Below are 21175 nucleotides of genomic sequence, written 5' to 3'. Positions count from 1 at the left end.
TGTGTGTGTGTGTGTGTGTGTGTGTGTGTGTGTGTGTGTGTGTGTGTGTGTGTGTGTGTGTGTGTGTGTCTGACACATCAGCTCAGAGATGGCACTGAGGGAATGGAGTAAACCTCAGGGTGTGATGTCCCCGAGGCGGTGTTGACATCGTCTGATAGCGATAGCCGCTACACCCTCACGTCCACCCCCCCCCCCCCCCCCCCCCACCCCCCCATTTCTTCTTGTTTCCCTTCCACACCAGTATCACTTGATCCCGCCCACGTTCAAAGACACGGAGCCTATCTCCAGCATGACAAATAATGGATTAAGGGGATTAAAGGCAAGCAGACATGAAAAAGGAAGTTTGCATTATTTTACATAGGAAGAGATAAAGTCTTTCACAGGACGTGTGCAACGTGTCACGAGGGCGACCGACAGGCTGAGAGGTTTTTACCGTGTGTGTGAAGAACGGAAAAAAAAAATCAATTTATACAAGCGGAAGATTGAGTCGACGCAACTGTACGCAAATGGCGCTAATGGGAACAACGCCGATCCAATTAGGAGCTTGTTATTCTCACTATTCATAACAATCTTTGCCGGGGCGAAATGATTCACTCATAATTCATAAAAAAGGTGATTAGAAAAGTGACCTCGTCACCTCTGGCTTTTAATAAACCTGCTGGTGGCCGTCCTGCTCTCAAACTCCCTGCACACAATTCATTATGGAGAAAAGGAGCGTCTGCAGTCAATCATAATTATTAATGACTGCTTAATGGGGTCTACAGTCTTGACAAGTTGGAGTTTACCCTTGGGGAAATTAAAGTTCCAGTGACCAGTGTTCCAAATAATGGTAACTAACTGGTGAAAGTAATGAGTAGGGATAATAAATAATAATAATAATAGATTTTATTTGTAAAAAAGCACTTTGCATTGAGTAAACAACCTCAAAGTGCTACAGTGTAAACAGGGTAAACTGGGTATAACACATGGCACACTGACAAAGCTTAACCTATTGTTACTATAACAATCTACAAGGTTAATATAGGTTGCTTCTCTTTCTCCACCTCCATTTTTCTGCATTCTTTCGTATCTCAAGTTATCATTACGTATATGTATTGTTGCATTTGAACAACTGTATTGTTGATAATAAAGGTAAAGTATTGGTATTGTTCATTATCAATAGCGCAATTTCTATTGGTATTTGTATTGCTCCATTTGTAGTGTAATAATGCGCATTGTCATTTCTGTATTATTTTTTATTTTCGCTAACTGCTTATTTGCGATCACTTTTACCATCATATTTGTACATGTCGTATTTGCTGATGTTGCTCTATTGTTGTTGTTGTTGTTGTGTTTGCTGTTGTTGTTTTTGTCTCTCTGTCTTATCCGCCTCTTGTCCCCACAATTTCCCCCTCTGTCTTCTTTTTTTTCTCTTTCTATCCCCTCCCGGCTGCACCAAATGATAATATAAATACATTTAATAAAGACATATACAAATAAGGCAACAAGAGAAGTATCCTACACTTCTCTTTTGTAAAGTAAATCTGAACAGCCGATATGGGCATCTACATCAACTATATGATTTGCCTGAGAAGCTGGACAGGACAAAAAAATATATAATAAAAAAAATAAAAAATAAAAACTAGAACAGCAAATAGCTAAAACTAGTATGCATGTGTCTTAAAAAAAGGCTTTTTTAAAAAGAAGGGTTTTTAAGCCTTTTTTTAAAAGCATCCACAGTCTGTGGTACCCTCAGGTGGTCAGGGAGAGCGTTCCACAGAGTCATGGGAGGGCAGAGGGGGGACTTGGCGGTGGGTCGCCAGACCAAGTGTCCCCGCAACCAGCGAGGGAGAGTCAGGTGGCGGCGACGTGTTGAACGCCTGCTGCACTTGGCGAGGCGGGCGACCAGGCAGCGGCCACCTGACTCTCCCTCGCTGGTTGCGGGGATACTTGGTCTGGCGACCCACCGCCAAGTCCCCCCTCCGCCCTCCCATGACTCTTGACTTTTTTTGTTTTTGGACATCTAGGATCTGTCCTTAAGGGGGGGTTACTGTCATGTTCTGTGGTCATGTTTTGTTTGGTTATGTTCTGTTGGTTTTTGGACTCTTTTAGTTCCTGTTTGCGCTTCCTTTTGTGTTTTGTCACCATGACGACTCATTGGTTTCACCTGACTCATTTGGACACATGCACCTGTTTTAATCATAGAGACTATTTAAGCCTGTGGTTGCCAGTTAGTCGAACTGGCGACATTGCTAGTTTTCATGCCATAGATTTATGCTCTGCTCTATTGAGGTTCATTCCTGTTCATAGTTTCATGCTGATGTTAAGTAAGTGTTTTTCGTTTCATGCCCATAGTCTGTCTAAGTGTTAGTTTTTGTACCCTGCGCCAAGTTTGTGTCTCCGTCTTATGAGCGCCTTTTGTTTTTCCCACAATGACGTTGAATAATTAAATCATGTTTTTACCTGCAAGCCTTGTCCGGTCAAGTCCGATTGCATCCCGGGAAAACAATCCACGCAGTAAACTGCGTAAAGGTCCACGTCATGACAGATGGGTTGTACTGAAAACAAATGTTGTACTTTTTAAATGGAATGACAATAAAGTACCATTCCATTGCATTCTTAATTTTTATGTGGTTGTAAGTCAACAAGACGGCGTCAGAAGCACAGCAAGTTCAATGCAGGAATATGATATCAAACAGAAAGAGGCAACATCACACAGCAAACAACGTACACACTACTACTTCAAGGGACAAATGAACAACAAATCAATGATTAAAATAACAAACTTGCAAGACCACAGCCATCAAAGCACATTCCATCTCTTTATTGTGAAAATAAAGAAATGAAATATTCAACAGAGCTGCCGTAAATACCCATTAACTGTGAGTCTGCGTGAACAAACACAGCTGAGCTAATGCTACTCTGACTGGTATACACACATAATACATACTGACTGGTATACACACATAATACATACTGACTGGTATACACACATAAGACATACTGACTGGTATACACACATAATACCTACTGACTGGTATACACACATAATACCTACTGACTGGTATACACACATAATACATACCGACTGGTATACACACATAATACATACTGACTGGTATACACACATAATAAATACTGACTGGTATACACACATAAGACATACTGACTGGTATACACACATAAGACCTACTGACTGGTATACACACATAATACATACTGACTGGTATACACACATAAGACATACTGACTGGTAAACATACATAATACATACTGACTGGTATACACACATAATACCTACTGACTGGTATACACACATAATACATACTGACTGGTATACACACATAATAAATACTGACTGCTATACACACATAATACATACTGACTGGTATACACACATAATACATACTGACTGGTATACACACATAATACATACTGACTGGTATACACACAAATAAATACTGACTGGTATACACACATAATACATACTGACTGGTATACACACATAATACATACTGACTGGTATACACACATAATACCTACTGACTGGTATACACACATAATACATACTGACTGGTATACACACATAATACATACTGACTGGTATACACACATAATAAATACTGACTGGTATACACACATAATACCTACTGACTGGTATACACACATAATACCTACTGACTGGTATACACACATAATACATACTGACTGGTATACACACATAAGACATACTGACTGGTTTACACACATAATACATACTGACTGGTATACACACATAATGCATACTGACTGGTATACACACATAATACATACTGACTGGTATACACACATAATAAATACTGACTGGTATACACACATAATAAATACTGACTGGTATACACACATAATACCTACTGACTGGTATACACACATAATACCTACTGACTGGTATACACACATAATACATACTGACTGGTATACACACATAATAAATACTGACTGCTATACACACATAATACATACTGACTGGTATACACACATAATACATACTGACTAGTATACACACATAATACATACTGACTGGTATACACACAAAAGACATACTGACTGGTATACACACATAATACATACTGACTGGTATACACACATAATAAATACTGACTGGTATACACACATAATAAATACTGACTGGTAAACACACATAATACATACTGACTGGAATACACACATAATAAATACTGACTGGTATACACACATAATACCTACTGACTGGTATACACACATAATACATACTGACTGGTATACACACATAATATATACTGACTGGTATACACGCATAATACCTACTGACTGGTATACACACATAATACATACTGACTGGTTTACACACATAATACATACTGACTGGTATACACACATAATGCATACTGACTGGTATACACACATAATACATACTGACTGGTATACACACATAATATATACTGACTGGTATACACGCATAATACCTACTGACTGGTATACACACATAATACATACTGACTGGTTTACACACATAATACATACTGACTGGTATACACACATAATACATACTGACTGGTATACACACATAATACATACTGACTGGTATACACATATAATACATACTGACTGGTATACACACATAATACATACCGACTGGTATACACACATAATATATACTGACTGGTATACACACATAATACCTACTGATTGGTATACACACATAATAAATACTGACTGCTATACACACATAATGCATACTGACTGGTATATACACATAATACATACTGACTGGTATACACACATAATAAATACTGACTGGTATACACACATAATACCTATTGACTGGTATACACACATAATAAATACTGGCTGGTATAAACACATATTACATACTGACTGGTGACTGGTATACACACATAATAAATTATGAATGCTATACACACATAATACATACTGACTGGTATACACACATAATACATACTGACTGGTATACACACATAATACCTACTGATTGGTATACACACATAATAAATACTGACTGCTATACACACATAATACATACTGACTGGTATACACACATAATACATACTGACTGGTATACACACATAATACATACTGACTGGTATACACACATAATACCTACTGATTGGTATACACACATAATAAATACTGACTGCTATACACACATAATACCTACTGACTGGTATACACACATAAGACATACTGACTGGTATACACACATAATACCTACTGACTGGTATACACACATAATACATACTGACTGGTATACACACATAATAAATACTGACTGGTATACACACATAATACATACTATGGGGCTATGGAGATGATATCAGTGGAAAAAACTGCATTTATTTAGATATTATTAAATTTGTTTTAACTGTTAAATTAACCTAAAATATGACTTATTTGATAATTGTGGCAAGTGTAAACCACTATGACATTATTGTTATTTTTTTTAATGTTTTTATCACATTTTTTATAAATAGCTGTGATGATAATGTAAATGAGAGATTTCTAATAACTGCTATGTTGGAATTCGTATTAACATTGATACTGTTGTTGATATTATTCATTTTTATTTGACTACTTTTGGATTGTTTTGTGTCATGTTTGTGTGTCCTCTCAGTTGCTATTCTGAATGTTGCTGGGCCAGGTTTCGTTTGGAATTGTATTATTATAGTATTATTGTGTATTGTTTTGTTGGACTGTTTAATAAAAAAAAACAAAAACAATAATAATAATAATAAATAAAAAGAAGCGGTATTATGTCACATTTGGTCCACATAAACAGACTCTCGGGACATTTTGTTGTTAGAACATCATTTGCTTTTAAACAATGCAGTTACTGTAAATGAAGCCACTTCTGGAAAACCTGTCAGAAACTCTATGTAATACTTCAAATCTGTCTAAAAACAACCCCTCTCCTTGGACAAATTCTATCAATGTTCATTTTAACCCTGATTAGGCTTGCTGTTTACTCGCGTGTGACATTGGAGCCGTTTAATTCGGCTGTTTGTTTTTTTCTCTCCCCCCTTTTAAGTAAGCTTGTTCAGTCTTGCGTGCTTCTTGTCGTTTTCTCGCCCAATTGTTCCCTCTTGATTCTCCCTAAAAATCCCATTCCGTGCTCCATTTGTGAGGCCCCAGTTGTTTTCAAGGTGGGGAAAAAAAACAAGGGCTCCTGGATAAGAATTAGATACGCCGGCTAAACAGGAGCAAACGCGCAGAAATGATCGACCGAACCCAGTAAAAAAATACACTGCAATCACAGTAAACACTCCAGGATGATGAAAATAAACTAATGCAAGAAGAAATTGCTGGAAAAGCCCCAAACACGCACAAACCTCCAAAACAACTCTTAGAAAAAATGCGCTAGTTAATGGAACACAACAGAAGTTACCAGGAAGTTAGCTTGGCGAACCGGAAAGTAAGGCAGGTTACCAGGAAGTAAGCCATATTACAACAAAGTTAGCTAGACTACTAGGAAGGTAGCCACAAGTTAGCTAGGCTACCCATAAATTAGCCAGGTTACCAGGAGGTTACCTAGGCTACCAGATGGTTAGCTAGGCTACCAAGAGGTCAGCCGGGCTACAGGGAAGTTAAGCACACTACCAGGAAGTTAGCCAGTACATCAGGAAGGTAGCCACACTACCAGAAAATAGGCTACTAGTAAGTAGGCTGCAAAAAAAGTAGGCTACTAAAAAGTTAGCCGGGCTACCAGGGAGTCAGCCAGGCTACCAGATGGTTAGCTAGGCTACCTAGAGGTCAGCTGGGCTACAGGGAAATTAACCACACTACCAGGAAGTTAGCCAGTATATCAGGAAGTTAGCTACACTACCAGAAAATACGCTACTAGTAAGTAGACTGCAAAAAAAGTAGGCTACTAAAAAGTTAGCCAGGCTACCAGGAGGTTACCTAGGCTACCAGGGGGTCAGTCGGGCTACCTACTCAGTTGCCTAGTGGTTAGAGTGTCCGCCCTGAGATCGGTAGGTTGTGGGTTCAAACCCCGGCCGAGTCATACCAAAGACTATAAAAATGGGACCCATTACCTCCCTGCTTGGCACTCAGTATCAAGGGTTGGAATTGGGGGTTAAATCACCAAAAATGCGGCCACCGCTGCTGCCCACTGCTCCCCTCACCTCCCAGGGGGTGATCAAGGGTGATGGGTTAAATGCAGAGAATAATTTCGCCACACCTAGTGTGTGTGTGACAATCATTGGTACTTTAACTTTTTAACTTTAACTTTACAGGGAAGTTAACCACACTACCAGGAAGTTAGCCAGTATATCAGGAAGTTAGCCACCCGACCAGGAAATAGGCTACTAGTAAGAAGGCTACAAAAAAGTAGGTCACTAAAAAGTTAGCCAGGCTACCAGGAGGTTACCTAGGCTACCAGGGACTCAGCCAGGCTACCAGATGGGTAGCGAGGCTACCAAGAGGTCAGCCGGGCTACAGAAAAGTTAACCACACTACCAGGAAGTTAGCCAGTACATCAGGAAGTTAGCTACACTACCAGAAAATAGGCTACTAGTAAGTAGGCTGCAAAAACAGTAGGCTACTAAAAAGTTAGCCGGGCTACCAGGGAGTCAGCCAGGCTACCAGATGGTTAGCTAGGCTACCTAGAGGTCAGCTGGGCTACAGGGAAATTAACCACACTACCAGGAAGTTAGCCAGTATATCAGGAAGTTAGCTACACTACCAGAAAATAGGCTACTAGTAAGTAGACTGCAAAAAAAGTAGGCTACTAAAAAGTTAGCCAGGCTACCAGGAGGTTACCTAGGCTACCAGGGGGTCAGTCGGGCTACAGGGAAGTTAACCACACTACCAGGAAGTTAGCCAGTATATCGGGAAGTTAACCACACTACCATGAAATAGGCTACCTAGTAAGTAGGCTGCAAAAAAGTAGGCTACTAAAAAGTTAGCCAGGCAACCACAAGGTTACCTAGGCTACCAGGGGGCCAGTCAGGTTACCAGATGGGTATCTAGGCTATCAAGAGGTCAGCTGGGCTACAGGGAAGTTAACCACACTACCAGAAAATAGGCTACTAGCAGAGGTGTGGACTCGAGTCACATGACTTGGACTCGAGTCAGACTCGAGTCATGAATTTGATGACTTTAGACTCGACTTGACAAAATGTAAAAAGACTTGCAACTCGACTTAGACTTTAACATCAATGACTTGTGACTTCACTTGGACTTGAGCCTTTTGAATTGACATGACTTGACATGACTTGCTACTTTCCCCAAAACCCAAAGATGAAAAAGTTATTCGGGAGCGCTCCGTATTTTTCATCGTATACTTGTCTATCAGCGTTGCGTGTGTCAGCTGGTGTGGTCTCAGTACAACAGCCAATCAAATTAGATCTACTTTGTTTTCATCACACAGCATTCATCCAATCAAATTGCAGGACAACCAACGAAGAAGACATGTCCAAACCACACGCCAGTGAACAAAAAATGATACCTAAAATAATTTTGTTTGGGTATAAAAATTACGAGGTGGTCAACACAAAACGGTTTGCAGTATGCAACACATGCGGTTCGAAAATTACTGATGGAGAGGCAACAACTTCCAACTTCGTCCGGCATTTGAAGTTGCACAAAGAACGGTAAGTTTTGAATGTAAGATAACGTTTATTGGCTAAGTAACGTGACTTTTATTTGCTGTGTAGTTAAATCAGTGAGGCTGTAAACTCACTGCTAACGTTATAACGTTATTGCAAACACGGGAATCTGTTGCAGTTCACTACCTTATTCATACTTTTTGTTCAGTGATTTTTTTTAAGCAGGGTTACGTTAGTCAATATATCACACGTAACGTTAGACGGCGGTCAGCAGCACCGCGTATTTTAGCCACCTAAAAAAAGACAAAAATAGTAAAATAAAGGTCAGTTAAAATGTATACTATATTATGAATATGTGTACCGTTTTAGCTAGCTTTCTGACATACTGTTGGTTGTTTACCTCAGTGGTCCCCAACCACCGGGCCGCGGCCCGGTACTGGTCCGTGGATCGATTGGTATCGGGCCGCACAAGAAATAATTTTTTTTTTTCTTTTTTTAATTAAATCAACATAAAAAACACAAGATACACTTACAAGTAGTGCACCAACCCAAAACAACTCTCTCCCCCCTTTTGTTCTGGGCATTGAACATGAAGACTCTTCCTTCACTGTTCCGAGTGGCCATGAGAGTCTTGGCAGTGCCTGCCTCCAGTGCTCCAGTGGAGCGAGTTTTCAGCCATGGTGGCATCATACTACGCCCCCATCGTGCACAAATGACTGACAGACTCTTGGCTAATTTGGTCTTTTGCAGATGCAATGCAGCATAGGGCCCTGACATATTACAACTTTTTTGTTATGTTCACGTATATGTCATGTTTTTTCAATGTTAACACTTTTGTACAAATAAGTACATTTGCACTTTATTTTTCAATGTGTTTGTTCTGTAAAGGAATGAGTTAATGTTTAAAATGACTGGTTAATAGTGCTATCATGAAGTGCAATGTCAGCACAATTTTCTTTCCTGCAATTTAAAATGCACTTGTTTTAATAAATAAATACAGCGTTTGAAAAGCATACACAATCTGTGTTAATATATTAGTCTGTGGTTAAAAGGACTTGAAAGGACTCGAAACTCAAAATGCAGGACTTAGGACTTGACTTGAGACTTTCCAGTCTTGACTTTGGACTTGACTCGGGGCTTGCCTGTCTTGACTCGGGACTTGACTCGGACTTGAGGGCAAAGACTTGAGACTTACTTGTGACTTGCAAAACAATGACTTGGTCCCACCTCTGTTACCTAGGCTACCAGGGAGTCGGCCAGGCTACCAGATGCTTAACTAGGCTACCAAGAGGTCAGCTGGGCCACAGGGAAGTTAACTACACTACCAGGAAGTTAGTCAGTACTTCAGGAAGTTAGCCACACTACCAGAAAATAAGGTACTAGAAAGTAGGCTGCAAAAAAAGTAGGCTACTAAAAAATTAACCAGGCTACCAGGAGGTTACTTAGGCTACCAGAGAGTCAGCCAGGCTACCAGATGGTTAGCTAGGCGACCAAGAGATCAGCTGGGCTACAGGGAACTTAACCACACTACCAGGAAGTTAGTCAGTACATCAGGAAGTTAGCCACACTGCCAGAAAATAGGCTACTAGTAAGTAGGCTGCAAAAAGTTAGCCAGGCTACCAGGGAGTCAGCCAGGCTACCAGATGGTTAGCTAGGCTACCTAGAGGTCAGCTGGGCTACAGGGAAATTAACCACACTACCAGGAAGTTAGCCAGTATATCAGGAAGTTAGCCACACTACCAGAAAAAAGGCTACTAGTAAGTAGACTGCAAAAAAAGTAGGCTACTAAAAAGTTAGCCAGGCTACCAGGAGGTTACCTAGGCTACCAGGGGGTCAGTCGGGCTACAGGGAAGTTAACCACACTACCAGGAAGGTAGCCAGTATATCAGGAAGTTAGCCACCCGACCAGGAAATAGGCTACTAGTAAGAAGGCTACAAAAAAGTAGGCTACTAAAAAGTTAGCCAGGCTACCACGAGGTTACCTAGGCTACCAGGGGGCCAGTCAGGTTACCAGATGGGTATCTAGGCTATCAAGAGGTCAGCTGGGCTACAAGGAAGTTAACCACACTACCAGAAAATAGGCTACTAGTAAGTAGGCTGCAAAAAAGTAGGCGACCAAAAAGTTAGCCAAGCTACCAGGAGGTTACCTAGGCTACCAGGGAGTCGGCCAGGCTACCGGATGGTTAACTAGGCTACCAAGAGGTCAGATGGGCTACAGGGAAGTTAACCACACTACCAGGAAGTCAGTCAGTACTTCAGGAAGTTAGCCACACTACCAGAAAATAAGGTACTAGAAAGTAGGCTGCAAAAAAAGTAGGCTACTAAAAAATTAACCAGGCTACCAGGAGGTTACTTAGGCTACCAGAGAGTCAGCCAGGCTACCAGATGGTTAGCTAGGCGACCAAGAGATCAGCTGGGCTACAGGGAAGTTAGGCACACTACCAGAAAATAGGCTACTATTAAGTAGACTGCAAAAGAAGTAGGCTACTAAAAAGTTAGCCAGGCTACCAGGTGGTTACGTAGGCTACCAGGGAGTCGTCCAGGCTACCAGATGGTTAGCTAGGCTAACAAGAGGTCAGCTGGGCTACAGGGAAGTTAACTACACTACCAAAAAGTTAGCCAGTACATCAGGAAGTTAGCCACACTACCAGAAAATAGGTTACTAGTAAGTAGATTGCAAAAAAAGTAGGCTACTAAAAAGTTATCCAGGCTACCAGGAGGTCAGCCATGATAAGCATGGAGTCTCTCCTCCAGGATAGAGCTATCACTTTTGCATTCCGAAGCCTGGTTTTATTGCTTTTTCTCATAAGAGAGCTAATTCCAGTCCACATGTGAATGTCCAACTAAGGCTCTTTGATTTATTATGGGCTCAACCATTAATTTTTTTTATTTTTTATTTTTGACCATGCAAGGAGGCGTCTGTGTGTAAGTGACTGGCAAGACAACAGATGTATACCCCAACTTGTAGATTGACGTTTAAGATAAGCAGTGAGTCTCTCCTCCAGGATAAAGCTATCACTTTTGCATTCCGAAGCTTGGTTTTATTGCTTCTTCTCATAAGAGAGCTAATTCCAGTCCACATGTTATTGTCCAACTAAGGCTCCTTGATTTATTATGGGCTCAACCATTATTATTATTATTATTATTATTATTATTATTTTTTTTTGACCATGCAAGCAGGTGTCGGTGTGTAAGTGACTGGCAAGACAACAGATGTATACCACAACTTGTAGGTTGACGTTTAAGATAAGCATGGAGTCTCTCCTCCAGGATAGAGCTATCACTTTTGCATTCCGAAGCCTGGTTTTATTGCTTTCTCTCATAAGAGAGCTAATTCCAGTCCACATGCGAATGTCCAACTAAGGCTCCTTGATTTATTATGGGCTCAACCATTATTTTTATTTTTATTTTTTTTTTGACCATGCAAGCATGTGTCTGTGTGTAAGTGACTGGCAAGACAACAGATGTATACCACAACTTGTAGGTTGATGTTTAAGATAAGCATGGAGTCTCTCCTCCAGGATAGCGCTATCACTTTTGCATTTCGAAGCCTGGTTTTATTGCTTTTTCTCATAAGAGAGCTAATTCCAGTCCACATGCGAATGTCCAACTAAGGCTCCTTGATTTATTATGGGCTCAACCATTATTTTTTTTAATTTAATTTAATTTTTATTTTTTTTGACCATGCAAGGAGGCGTCTGTGTGTGAGTGACTGGCAAGACAACAGATGTATACCACAACTTGTAGGTTGACGTTTAACATAAGCATGGAGTCTCTCCTCCAGGATAGAGCTATCACTTTTGCGTTCCGAAGCTTGGTTTTATTGCTTCTTCTCATAAGAGAGCTAATTCCAGTCCACATGTGATTGTCCAACTAAGGCTCCTTGATTTATTATGGGCTCAACCATTATTATTATTTTTTTGTTTTGTTTTTGTTTTGTTTTTTTGACCATGCAAGCAGGTGTCTGTGTGTAAGTGACTGGCAAGACAACAGATGTATACCACAACTTGTAGGTTGACGTTTAAGATAAGCACGGAGTCTCTCCTCCAGGATAGCGCTATCACTTTTGCATTCCAAAGCCTGGTTTTATTGCTTTTTCTCATAAGAGAGCTAATTCCAGTCCACATGCGAATTCCCAACTAAGGCTCCTTGATTTATTATGGGCTCAACCATTATTATTTTTATTATTATTATTTTTTTTATTTTTTTTTTGACCATGCAAGCAGGTGTCGGTGTGTAAGTGACTGGCAAGACAACAGATGTATACCACAACTTGTAGGTTGACGTTTAAGATAAGCATGGAGTCTCTCCTCCAGGATAGAGCTATCACTTTTGCGTTCCGAAGCTTGGTTTTATTGCTTCTTCTCATAAGAGAGCTAATTCCAGTCCACATGTGATTGTCCAACTAAGGCTCATTGATTTATTATGGGCTCAACCATTATTATTATTATTATTTTTATTTTTTTTTATTTTTTTTTGACCATGCAAGCAGGTGTCTGTGTGTAAGTGACTGGCAAGACAACAGATGTATACCACAACTTGTAGGTTGACGTTTAAGATAAGCATGGAGTCTCTCCTCCAGGATAGAGCTATCACTTTTGCATTCCGAAACCTGGTTTTATTGCTTTCTCTCATAAGAGAGCTAATTCCAGTCCAGATGTGAATGTCCAACTAAGGCTCCTTGATTTATTATGGGCTCATTCTTTATTATCATTATTTATTTATTTTTGACCATGCAAGGAGGTGTCTGTGTGTAAGTGACTGGCAAGACAACAGATGTATACCATAACGTGTAGGTTGACGTTTAAGATAAACATGGAGTCTCTCCTCCAGGATAGCGCTATCACATTTGCATTCCGAAGCCTGGTTTTATTGCTTTTTCTAATAAGAGAGCTAATTCCAGTCCACATGCGAATGTCCAACTAAGGCTCCTTGATTTATTATGGGCTAAACCATTATTTTTTTTAATTAAATTGTATTTTTATTTTTTTTGACCATGCAAGGAGGTGTCTGTGTGTGAGTGACTGGCAAGACAACAGATGTATACCATAACTTGTAGGTTGACGTTTAAGATAAGCATGGAGTCTCTCCTCCAGGATAGAGCTATCACTTTTGCATTCCGAAACATGGTTTTATTGCTTTTTCTCATAAGAGAGCTAATTCCAGTCCACATGCGAATGTCCAACTAAGGCTCCTTGATTTATTATTTTCTCAACCATTATTTTTTTTTATTATTATTTTTTGACCATGCAAGGAGGTGTCTGTGTGTAAGTGACTGGCAAGACAACAGATGTATACCACAACTTGTAGGTTGACGTTTAAGATAAGCATGGAGTCTCTCCTCCAGGATAGCGCTATCACTTTTGCATTCCAAAGCCTGGTTTTATTGCTTTTTCTCATAAGAGAGCTAATTCCAGTCCACATGCAAATGTTCAACTAAGGCTCCTTGATTTATTAGGGGCTCAACCATTTTATTTTATTTATTTTTTTTTTTTGACCATGCAAGGAGGTGTCTGTGTGTAAGTGACTGGCAAGACAACAGATGTATACCATAACTTGTAGGTTGACGTTTAAGATAAGCATGGAGTCTCTCCTCCAGGATAGCGCTATCACTTTTGCATTCCAAAGCCTGGTTTTATTGCTTTTTCTCATAAGAGAGCTAATTCCAGTCCACATGTGATTGTCCAACTAAGGCTCCTTGATTTATTATGGGCTTAACCATTTTTTTTTTTAAACTTAAAAAAACATTTTTTTTTTACCATGCAAGGAGGCGTCTGTGTGTAAGTGACTGGCAAGACAACAGATGTATACCCCAACTTGTAGATTGACGTTTAAGATAAGCAGTGAGTCTCTCCTCCAGGATAAAGCTATCACTTTTGCATTCCGAAGCCTGGTTTTATTGCTTTTTCTCATAAGAGAGCTAATTCCAGTCCACATGCGAATGTTCAACTAAGGCTCTTTGATTTATTAGGGGCTCAACTATTATTTTTTTGTATTTTGTATTTTTATGTATTTTTTTGACCATGCAAGGAGGTGTCTGTGTGTAAGTGACTGGCAAGACAACAGATGTATACCATAACGTGTAGGTTGACGTTTAAGATGAGCATGGAGTCTCTCCTCCAGGATAGCGCTATCACTTTTGCATTCCGAAGCCTGGTTTTATTGCTTTTTCTCATAAGAGAGCTAATTCCAGTCCACATGCGAATGTCCAACTAAGGCTCCTTGATTTATTATGGTCTCAACCATTATTTTTTTTTATTATTATTTTTTGACCATGCAAGGAGGTGTCTGTGTGTAAGTGACTGGCAAGACAACAGATGTATAACATAACTTGTAGGTTGACGTTTAAGATAAGCATGGAGTCTCTCCTCCAGGATAGCACTATCACTTTTGCATTCCGAAGCCTGGTTTTATTGCTTTTTCTCATAAGAGAGCTAATTCCAGTCCACATGCGAATGTCCAACTAAGGCTCCTTGATTTATTATGGGCTAAACCATTATTTTTTTTAATTAAATTGTAATTTTATTTTTTTTGACCATGCAAGGAGGTGTCTGTGTGTGAGTGACTGGCAAGACAACAGATGTATACCATAACTTGTAGGTTGACGTTTAAGATAAGCATGGAGTCTCTCCTCCAGGATAGCGCTATCACTTTTGCATTCCGAAGCCTGGTTTTATTGCTTTTTCTCATAAGAGAGCTAATTCCAGTCCACATGCGAATGTCCAACTAAGGTTCCTTGATTTATTATGGTCTCAACCATTGTTTTTAATTTTTTTTTTTTTTTATTGTTTTATTTTTTGACCATGCAAGGAGGTAGGTGTCTGTGTGTAAGTGACTGGCAAGACAACAGATGTATACCACAACTTGTAGGTTGATGTTTAAGATAAGCATGGAGTCTCTCCTCCAGGATAGCGCTATCACTTTTGCATTCCGAAGCCTGGTTTTATTGCTTTCTCTCATAAGAGAGCTAATTCCAGTCCACATGCGAATGTCCAACTAAGGCTCCTAGATTTATTATGGGCTTAACCATTTTTTTTTTTAAATTTAATTTGTTATTTTTTTTTACCATGCAAGGAGGTGTCTGTGTGTAAGTGACTGGCAAGACAACATATGTATACCATAACTTGTAGGTTGACGTTTAAGATAAACATGGAGTCTCTCCTCCAGGATAGCGCTATCACTTTTGCATTCCAAAGCCTGGTTTTATTGCTTTTTCTCATAAGAGAGCTAATTCCAGTCCACATGCGAATGTCCAACTAAGGCTCCTTGATTTATTATGGTCTCAACCATTATTATTATTATTTTTTTTTTTGTGACCATGCAAGGAGGTGTCTGTGTGTAAGTGACTGGCAAGACAACAGATGTATACCACAACTTGTAGGTTGACGTTTAAGATAAGCATGGAGTCTCTCCTCCAGGATAGCGCTATCACTTTTGCATTCCGAAGCCTGGTTTTATTGCTTTTTCTCATAAGAGAGCTAATTCCAGTCCACATGTGAATGTCCAACTAAGGCTCCTTGATTTATTATGGTCTCAACCATTATTTTTATTTTTTTAAATTTTTTATTGTTTTATTTTTTGACCAGGCAAGGAGGTAGGTGTCTGTGTGTAAGTGACTGGCAAGACAACAGATGTATACCATAACTTGTAGGTTGACGTTTAAGGTAAGCATGGAGTCTCTCCTCCAGGATAGAGCTATCACTTTTGCATTCCGAAGTCTTAATTTATTGCTTCTTCTCACAAGAGAGCTAATTTCAGTCCAACTAAGGCTCCTTAATTTATTATGGGCTCAACCATTATTTACTTAAACCTGGTGGTTCGCTTTCTTCAAGTGGAATATAAACATTCACCATATGTTGAACACATGAGTTAATTATGAGTTGTTTTTCCAATCATGGGAAGAAAGAGTGTGAAGAAACATTAGCAATAACATTGTTATTTCACACTCCAGAACAACAGGGGGCAGCATTCTAATAGAAAAATGCCAACAAAACAACGTCAAAGTGGACTATTTTTGCGATTTTTAATTTTTTTTTACCCCTGAGTGTGCGCTCCGTCGCTAGTCCCGAGCTGTCCTGGACAGTGTCGCCCAGGAAACGGCGGCAGCTGTGGTGAAGTTGACGGGATTACACCAGGGATTAGGAGCACCACAATAACAACATGGGCGACGAGTAAAACAATTACTCCCCTGTGTTCAAAGGTGAGCGTGTACTGTAAATCCGAAGATGTCGTGGGTGTTTAATATCTGGCAGACGAGCGTTTTTTCCCCCCTTCCCCACGCAAAAAAAAAAAAAAAAATCACATCTGATTTCCTTCAGCGACTCTGATAAGACACATTAGGTGTACGCGGAATTGAAATCCCCGAGACGGAAATCCGCAAATATATTTCCCTAGTATCCACTTAGGCGGGCATATTGAAAAAGTCTGCGTCATTTAGTGTTAATCAGCCGTCAGCTGCAACGATATCACACTCAACGAGACAACATTAAGCTTAAAGCCCTGCAAATTATATCAAGCGCTCCTTTCTTGAGGGCCGCCGCCTCCTCTCCCCTGATGCCACGCTTTGACGCCACAAAGTCACAGATTGTATCCCCACTCTCCCCCCCCCTCTCCTTCCCGTCTTCCAATCAAGATGAAAAAGTTGCCGGCAATGCCCGAGAAGCGGTGTTTAGCAGCTGTGTCACATTGATGCATCACCTGCAGCTCCCACGCTGATAATGAAAAGGAAACTGTCTTGGATGACTCATAAATAGTTTGTCTGAACTTCAGCTCAAGGAGAGTTACATTAGCGGGGCTTTAAAAAAAAAAAAAAAAAAAAATGACAGAATTGATCTGTGAGACAAGAATAGAATATTCCCCCGAACCCCAGCAGTGACCTCGCTCTTATTTGAATCAATTTATTTAACTCCATCAGGCTGTAGTGGAACATAGCGGGAATTACATTAGAGGGAGATATTAGAAGGCTAAAGTATGTTTAAAACAAGACCACTATCTATTGTAATTCTCTCTGATGACAACAATGAACATTCAACATTTATACAAGCATGTATACCAGGCCTGGGATATTATTTTGACTCGGGGGGGCCGATTTAGAGAAAAAAACATGTGTCTATCTATGTATATATATATAAATATATATTTATATATATGGTAAATGGGTTATACCTGTATAGCGCTTTTCTACCTTCAAGATCCTCAAAGCGCTTTTGACACTATTTCCGCATTCACCCATTCACACACACATTCACACACTGATGGCGGGAGCTGCCATGCAAGGCCCTAACCACGACCCATCAGGAGCAAGGGTGAAGTGTCCTGCTCAAGGACACAACGAACGTGATGTGGTTGGTAGAAAGGTTGGGATCGAACCAGGAACCCTCAGGTTGCTGGCATGGCCACTTTCCCATATATATATATATATATATATATATATATATATATATATATATATATATATATATATATATATATATATATTGGGACGGTAAGGTGCGGTTGTCATATATATATATATATATATATATATATATATATATATATATATATATATATATATATATATATATATATATATATATATATATATATATATATATATATATATATATATATATATATATATATATATATATATATATTGGGACGGCGTGGCGCAGTGGAAGAATGGCCGTGCGCGACCCGAGGGTCCCTGGTTCAATCCCCACCTAGTACCAACCTCGTCATGTCCGTTGTGTCCTGAGCAAGACACTTCACCCTTGCTCCTGATGGGTGCTGGTTAGCGCCTTGCATGGCAGCTCCCTCCATCAGTGTGTGAATGTGTGTGTGAATGGGTAAATGTGGAAGTAGTGTCAAAGCGCTTTGAGTACCTAGAAGGTAGAAAAGCGCTATACAAGTACAACCCATTTATCATTTATCATATATATGTATATATATATATACACAGTATATATATTTATATATATATTTATATATATATATATATATATATACAGTACGTATATATGTATGTATATATGTATGTTTGTATATATGTATGTATATATGTATATATGTGTATATATGTATGTATGTGTATGTATGTATGTATGTGTATATATGTATGTATATATATGTATATATGTGTATATATGTATGTATATATGTGTATATATATATGGATGTATATATATATGTATATATGTCTTCAGTTTCCGATAATTTCTACAACTCTTATTTTTTTGTGATAGAGTGATTGGAGCACATACTTGGTGGTCACAAAAAAAAACATTCATGAAGTTTGGTTCTTTTATGAATTTATTATGGGTCTACTGAAAATGTAAGCAAATCCGCTGGGTCAAAAGTATACATACAGCAATGTTAATATTTGCTTACATGTCCCTTGGCAAGTTTCACTGCAATAAGGCGCTTTTGGTAGCCATCCACAAGCTTCTGACAACCTTCTGGTTGAATTTCTGACCACTCCTCTTGACAAAATTGGTGCAGTTCAGCTAAATTTGTCGGTTTTCTGACATGGACTTGTTTCTTCAGCATTGTCCACACGTTTGAGTCAGGACTTTGGTAAGGCCATTCTAAAACCTTCATTCTAGCCTGATTTAGCCATTCCTTTACCACGTTTGACGTGTGTTTGGAACACCCAACTGCACCCAAGTTGTTGGAGGTAACAACAGAAGTGTAGATAGAACATGATAAAAGAGAAAGTAAGCCGATATTAACAGTAAATGAACAAGTAGATTAATGATTAATTGTCTACCACTTGTCCTTAATAATGTTGACAAAATAATAGGTGTATAAATGACACAATATGTTACTGCATATGTCAGCAGACCAAATTAGGAGCCTTTGTTTGTTTACTTACTACTAAAAGACAAGTTGTCTAGTATGTTCACTATTTTATTTAAGGACAAACTTGCAATAATAAACATATGTTTAATGTACCCTAAGATTTGTTGGTCAAAATAAAGCCAATAATGCAATTTTTGTGGTCCCCTTTATTTAAAAAAGTACCGAAAAGTATCGAAATAATTTTGGTACCGGTACCAAAATATTGGTATCGGGACAACACTCGTTCTGAATATGAAAATAAGTGTTCTAGGTCATTAGATGAGTTAAGATTAGAGGTGGGGGAAATAATAGATTTTTCGATGCATCGCAATTCGGACATGGACGATGATAAAATCGATTAGTCAATAATAATAGTAATAATAATAATAATAGATTGTATTTGTAAAAAACACTTTATATTGAGTAAACAACCTCAAAGTGCTATAGTGTATTAAACAAATAAAAAATAAAAACAATTTAAAAAAAATTTAAATAAAAAAATAATTAAAAAAAATAATAAAAATAAAAACTAGAACAGCCAAATAGCTAGAAATAGTATGCATACATCTAAAAAAAAAAAAAAAAAAAGGTTTTTAAAAAAGAAGGGTTTTTAAGCCTTTTTTAAAAGCATCCACAGTCTGTGGTCCCCTCAAGTGGTCAGGGAGAGCGTTCCACAGACTGGGAGCGGCGGAGCAGAAAGCCCTTTCTCCCATTGTCCGTAGCTTAGTTCTCGGAGGTTGGAGGAGGTTAGCCTGTCCGGAGCGGAGGTGTCGTGTGGAGGATTTGGGGGTGAGTAGTTCTTTGAGGTAGAGGGGGGCATTTCCATGGAGGCACTGGTGGGTTAGTAGGGAGACTTTGTATTCAATCCTGAGTGGAACAGGAAGATTTGAGAATTGTTGTGATAATAATCAACAATTGATGTATTTATTGTGAATAAAGTCACCTCACTGAGAGATCCGACCAGCTCTTTTATTTTAGGGGCACTCATGTTTCAGTTTTGCACACATTTCCATTAATTATAGTGAATGTGAGAATTAATTTAACCGTTTCTTATTACAAATGCACTGTTTTTTTTAAGTCGATTATTCAGCGAATCGAAAAGAAATGTAAAACTGCTTCAATATATATCAATTATAGATGCACCAATAGCCGACTTGTAATGGAATCGTAGCTCCTGAATCATAATCCTGGTCAAATTGCGAGGTGCCCAAAACTTCCCAACTCTAGTTAAGACTATTGGGACATTTCCTTGCAGCGCTTGTTCAAATAAACACAACTTTTCCACTCCTGGAAGGCTCTTATTTGTGTGAATATGTGCAAATGTATGTAAATAATATGTAAGCCGTCAAAGAGTTAAAACAACAGGGAGCACGCTTAAAACACAGCATGCATTATTCCCATATTAACCCCATTACCGAGCAGGCGTTTGTTTACCTTCTGCTGAATAAGGTCACGCATTTATTAAACGCTTATATCTGGGTCGTATTTCCAACATTAAAGTCGAGTCATACTGGAGTCTCGACAGCATTCTAAATGGCAATAAATGTCGGACATTTCTGCAGATTCAACAAGAATTGAGCTGCAATTATAAAAGTATTCTGGTAGGTTCCTACATTATATATCAATATATGTCAATACAGTCTGCAAGGGATACAGTCCGTAAGCACACATGATTGTGCGTGCTGCTGGTCCACTAATAGTACAAACCTTTTAACAGTTAATTTTACTCATCCACAGTCTGTGGTGCCCTCAGGTGGTCAGGGACAGCGTTCCACAGACACTAACAGATT

The 21175-nt window shown here is 39.1% G+C and overlaps 1 protein-coding gene across 3 annotated transcripts in view; it reads right to left on the bottom strand.

Moving 5' to 3' along the window:
• The window catches only part of elfn1a (extracellular leucine-rich repeat and fibronectin type III domain containing 1a), a 280911-nt gene that overhangs the window by 162964 nt on the left and 96772 nt on the right, over positions 1 to 21175 (bottom strand). The window contains exon 2 of one of the 3 annotated variants that reach the window (XM_061982027.2): positions 2443 to 2537. The exons of 1 other annotated variant lie outside the window; for it this stretch is intronic. The gene's annotated coding sequence lies outside the window, so the exon portion shown is untranslated. Of the gene's footprint in view, positions 1 to 2442; positions 3056 to 21175 lie in introns of those variants that run through there. One more of the 3 variants, XM_072916012.1, reaches the window with a different exon arrangement.

The sequence above is a fragment of the Nerophis lumbriciformis genome, linkage group LG24, assembly GCF_033978685.3.
Source record: "Nerophis lumbriciformis linkage group LG24, RoL_Nlum_v2.1, whole genome shotgun sequence".
Classification (NCBI taxonomy): Eukaryota; Metazoa; Chordata; class Actinopteri; order Syngnathiformes; family Syngnathidae; genus Nerophis; species Nerophis lumbriciformis.
The sequence above is the reverse complement of the archived record's forward strand: the minus strand, read 5'-3'. Positions and strand labels throughout refer to the sequence as shown.